The following is a 6000-nucleotide window of genomic DNA, read 5'->3' as shown; positions in this document are numbered from 1 at the left end:
CAACCATCTCTTCCTCTGTCACCCTCTTCTCTTCCTACCCTTGATTTTTCCCAGTATCAGAGTCTTTTCCAGTAAGTCAGCTCTTTACATCAGGTGGCCAAAGTATTGGAGTTTCAGCTTCAGCATCAGTCCTTCCAATGAATATTCAGGGGTGATTTCCTTTAAGATTGACTGGTTTGATCTCCTTGCTGTCCAAGGGACCTTCAAGAGTGAGTAATTTCAATCTAAAGAGATGAATATTATAAGGGGCCTGAGGCCTGTTTCACATGGCACTGGTATGTGGCCTGCGGGCTGGGTGGAGGCCCAGGACCTGGACGCAAGCCAAGCTGTAAGGAGGGGTGCTGTGACTGAGGAAAAAGACAATGCTTTCCTATCAGCAAGGTCCCCGAAGGTCTCTCCCCTGCCCCCGCCCCAAGCCGCCAGCTTGTACTGAGTGCATCTCCCATCCCCGCATTCTGAGTCAAAGTGTGATCAGACTTCATATGCTCTGCACCAGAGCATATAAAGATGACAAAGCCCTGTGGATTCCTCTCTGCTCATTACCACCCTCCCAGGCCTGCTGTCTGCTTCCCAGCCTCATATTGTGTTCGTGTGCAATTCAGTAGATTTTTTATTACAGTTGGAATTAAATAAGTGAAAGATGGATGCAGTGGGCTGAGGGAAAACAGAAGTTTAATCAAAGGAAATAACAGAGACGGTCTGATTCTCGAATTGCAGGGTGTACTGAAGCGCCCAGCAGGGCCTGGTGACGACCTTCCTCTCAGTCTTTCCCTTTGAGGCTTCTCCCCCAGCTCGTGCCCATGAGAGGGCTTCGGAGGCGACTTGCCCCCTCCACGGGCAGGAGACATGGTGGGCTGGGCCAGGGCCAGGCTCTCAGGGCCACCACTGAGCTCAGGAAAGCTGAAACCCAGGGTCTCCCTCCCATCATCCAAGTGTTGCTGAAAGGAATCATCCTTTTACTTTTCTGTTGCTCTGAGGTCCTAAGGGTAGCAAAACCTGCTGAAAGGGATGATAAATTATGGCTTGGGGGTCCTGCAGTCGTGGGTGTCACCAGGACTCATGTGGTAACAGGGAAGGGTCTATGGGGAGAGGGAGACAGAGTGTGAGATTGTGGAACTCAGCTGGGCTCAGCCCCATAACTGGGGCAGCTGGTGGGTGGCTGGACCTGGGTGGGACCGCCCCCGGGGCTGCAATGGGGAGGGGCACGGCTCAAGCCCACCCCAGGGGGGGCCCAATGGAGCTTACTCAAGGGGCTGACAGGCAGAGGATGGTATGTCTCCCACCTGTTTGCTCTGCTGCAGAGCTAGTGAGAGGTCAAAGTCTGCTCCCATTTGGAGAATGGTCCGCTGCGAGGAACAAATTCGATTGCATCCAGGTCCTGCTGGTGAATGAGACTCCTCTCTAATTACTGGCTCCCATGGCCTTGTGCCCACCTGACATCACCTTCAGGGTCATGACAGACATGTGCTCAGGAATGGTCTGTCCCAAGGAGACCTGATTGTCTGACTTGCTGTTATTCCAGCTCGGATTCCAGGACCCTCATCCCTTGTCGCCTTGTCCCTACCCTTCCTATAACTTCAGTCTCAAGAATTGTCCCCTCTGTTAACACAGTCTGCCTCAGCATCCATGCCTTGAGCCATCCCCTGGGAACAGGCATCCCACTTCACCCAACTCTAACCTCAGTCCTCTAGCTAAAGCTGGCTCCCAGAGGTTGGACCTCCTCAGGAACAACTGTCTGTCAGCACAAATGGCTGGCCCTGCCGGCTACCGTATGTGCCTGACTCAGTACCAAGTGCCTGCTGTCTGGGACCCCTGCCTCCCTGTGACAGCTGAGTGTTTGAGGGCCGTCAGCTTCTTGCCTCTCCATCCGCACTACCACCTGCTGCCTGGATCCCTCACATCACCTGCTCTGGGGCCATGTTCTCCTGTCCAGCTCCACCTGCCACCCTAAGCCCAGGCTAGGATATTCCTGAGCAACCTTGTCATTGCCATGGGACAAAAGGGTACCTACAAATGGCCCTGACAGAGAAAGGCTTCTGGCTTCTGCTGAACAATGTCATAATGTCCCCAGGGTGGGAGCAGAGGTGGTATTTTATTTCTTCCAGGTTCTAACTTTCTGACATGAAACTCCAAAGACAGGATACCATCCAGAGGGCAAGAGAGAACTCTGGTCCTGGGCCAGCAGCTATCCTGACCCCCAAGAGCTCGGCTACCAGGAGTTGACAGAGAAGCCCTGGAACCCAGGCCAAGGAACAAGAAATGTGTTTCCTCCCAAACACGACTACAAATGTTTATCCTTTCTCTGAAAACCCCACTGAAATTAAAGCAAATGCATTTTTTGAAAGTATAAACCCAAAGACTTAGAGAATTCTAGAGGAGACAATTATAGACAGATTTTTGATGAAGTTTAGAAGACAGAAAGCAGATGGAGAAGGAAAATTAGCAGAAGGAGGTAGAAGCTGAGATGCCTGCAAAGGAGGTTCCAGATGAGAAGCGAACACATTTGCCCAGCAGAAAACTGGGGATGCTTAGCACGTGGAAAAAACAGGCACAGAAAGCTGTGGGCAAGAGTGGGGTTGGGAAGAGGAGGTTGGTGTGGGTGTCTACACTGAGCAAGACTCTCCAGATACCCTCCTTTGCCCCGTACAACTGGGCAGGTCACATGATTTGTTCACCCCTACCCGAGCAAGGTGTCCAAGGAGTGTTCTCTGGTGAAGCAGAGGGAAATTTCCAAATTTGGGCAGATGAGGCCAAGCGAGGGGTGGAGAGAGGCTCAGAACTGCAGTCTAAACACTGCACAGTGGGTTTCTGGGTCCATTTTCAGGTCCTGCTACACACATCCTGCTTCCAGGCAAGCGATTTGAGGATTCTCCACCTGAGTAGCTGAACTACCCCACAGAAAAAGATCTCTAAATACTGACATTTGGCAATTTCCAATGTAAAAAGCCCCACTGGTCTTCACGCTCCACCCAAGCATTTAGAACTTTCAATCCACTTTATAGAGCCTTTTGAAAATATGAACAGATAATCAAGGATTAGTGGAGGAAAGAGTTGAGGAAAGACTCCAACATGAAAAAGAGATCAAAACAAAAGCAGGCCTAGGGTAGGTATCAGAGCATCTCAGAGATGAGGCAAGGACCAGAGGGCAATTTCAAAACGAATTCTAGTGAAAATTCTGAAAAGCAAGAGCAGACATTGCCCTTACAGGAAAGGAAATAATCAGAAAACAAGAAAGAATTCTTGGAGATTAAAAATATACATAGTAGTTGAAATTAAAATTCAATGAAGGGAAACTTTCCAGAAAAGAAAACTAAAAGACAAAGAGAGAAAACTGGACAAATGAGACTTTTTAAAAATTTAAAGAATCAAGCGATAAAGAAAAGTGGGAGGAAATAATTTTAAAATATCTATACAAATACTCCTAGAACAGAAGGGCATGAATTTCCATACTGAAAGGGCCAATTAAGAGTTTACCATTACAAGTGAAAAAAATACCTACAACCAATTTTGAAATGTCAGAACACCAAAGATAAAGAGAAGATCCAAAAAGTTTGGACGTGAAAGCTGAAATAGGACACAATAATAAGAGAAACGGGAACCAGAATGGGACCCATTTCTCAGCAGCACTAGAAACCAGGAGATAAGGAAACAACGCCTTTAGCATCCTCAGGGTGAAAAGATTATTTTCAACCTGGATTCTATGTTCAGCCACTCTCAGGGAGTGGGAGGTCAGGAAAAAAAGATTTGTCAGATGTAAACAGACTCAACCAAATTGGCCTCCCACGTACCCTGTCATAAGAAGCTGCTGGAGAATATACTCCACCAAAACTAGGCTGTAAATCAAGAGAGAAGGTACAGGCCCAAGGAAACAGCAGAGCTGGGACTGAGAAGAGCAATGAATGCAAGGCCCTGGATGAGAGCTGTGCGGCAGGCTGGAGAGCAAGCTTTTAGTTTGGAGTAGGAGGAAGAGCTGCTCCAGGAGGGAGACCACCAGGGGAAAAATGGGATCGAATCATTAAATGATAGGTCTCACCAGTCAGAAATCATGCTGTTAAGCATTTGCCAGAACCGAAGGAGCAAGGTGCATAGAAAAGTAGGTGAATTTTTTTTAGGGGGTGGATAATAAAGCAGGTATATTTTAATAGAGGCAGACAGCTAATTTACACTCAATTTATACATTTTCCATCCAATTTCATTCCACAGATTCAAGCTTCTTCACAGCCATGGTGAATGCTTCTTCATCAAAATGAACATTTTTAGCTGATAATATTGTCCTAAGCATTTACATGTCCAGAATGGGAGAAAGTAGGTAAATGAATATTTTTTTATAAGGGAAAAGATAAATATATAAACAGGAACCCCACTTGTAGTCTAAGCTGGTTTAGATCAGTGCTTATCCAAGCTCAATATGCATATGAAACATTTAGCATAAAACATAGCCTCTGATTCAGCAGTTTTGGGGTGGGACCTGAGATACTGCATTGTAAACAAGTCCCCTGGTGGTCGCTGCTGTCTGTGGGTCATACTTTGAGTAGCAAGTATTTATATCGAGCTAAATGGCATTGAAAACATCTGTTGAACTATGATAATAATATCTACTGCCTGCTGTATGTCAAGCACTATACTACTTTGCATACATTGGCAAGTATTATCTCAATTTATTCCTCTAAATCCTTTTTAGTTATCATTATCCTTGTTTTACAAAAAGAAGAATTGCGACTAATAGGAGAATTGGCCCAAGCTCTGACAAATACTCACTGACAAATACTAGCTGGTAGAGCTGGGATTTGAGTAAGATTTATGTCACCTCAAAGGCCAGATTTTTCCCCCTAGAATTACAGCTTCAATCTCCCCTGCAATGTAAGGAGACAGAACTAAAAGAAAACACGTTCTGCGTTCAGGCATTGAAAAACTTCATACTATTAAAATGTCCATACTGCCCAAAGTGATTCAATGCTATCTCCATCAAAAACCATACTGGCAATTTTTACAGATATTAAAAAATGAATGTTAAAACTCATATAAAACCATAAAAGACCCCAGAACACACAATGTGATATTCAGAAAGAATACAGCAGAAGGAATCATACTTCTTGATTTCAAACTATAATTACAAAAATAAAGTTATTTTAATAATATAGTATTTTATAAGTGGGATTGTTTTCTTAATTTCTCTTTCCGATTGCTCATTGTTAGAGAATTGAACTACAACAGATTTATGTACATTAATTCTGTATCCTGCAACTTTACCAAATTAATTGAGGAGTTCTAGTAGTTTTTCGGTGGTGTCTCAAGGATTTTCTGTATATAATATCATGCCACCTACAAACAGTGACAATGCTACTTCTTCCCTTCCAGTTTAGATTCCTTTTATTTCTTTCTCTTGTCTGATTGCTGTGACGAGGACTTTCAATACGATGTTGAATAAAAGCGATGAGAGCAGGCATCTGTGTCTTGTTCCTGATCTTAAAGAAAATGCCTTCAGCTGTTCACCTTGGAGTATGGTAGTCACTGTGCGCTTGTCTTATAGACTTTATTATGTTGAGGTATGTTCCCTCTGTATGCATGTTGTTGAGAATTTTTATTATAAATCGATGTTAATTTTGGCAAAAGCTTTTTATACATCTCTTGAGATGTTCATATGTTTTTTATTCTTCAGGTTGTTCAAATCAGATCAGATCAGTCGCTCAGTTGTGTCCAACTCTTTGTGACCACATGAATCGCAGTACACCAGGCCTCCCTGTCCATCACCAACTCCCGGAGTTCACTCAGACTCACATCCATCGAGTCAGTGATGCCATCCAGCCATCTCATCCTCTGTCGTCCCCTTCTCCTCTTGCCCCAATCCCTCCCAGCATCAGAGTCTTTTCCAATGAGTCAACACTTCGCATGAGGTGGCCAAAGTACTGGAGTTTCAGCTTCAGCATTAGTCCTTCCAATGAACACCCAGGACTGATCTCCTTTAGAATGGACTGGTTGGATCTCCTTGCAGTCCAAGGG

This window comes from Bubalus kerabau, chromosome 5 (assembly GCF_029407905.1).
Source record: "Bubalus kerabau isolate K-KA32 ecotype Philippines breed swamp buffalo chromosome 5, PCC_UOA_SB_1v2, whole genome shotgun sequence".
Classification (NCBI taxonomy): Eukaryota; Metazoa; Chordata; class Mammalia; order Artiodactyla; family Bovidae; genus Bubalus; species Bubalus kerabau.
This window is presented reverse-complemented; position numbering follows the sequence as displayed.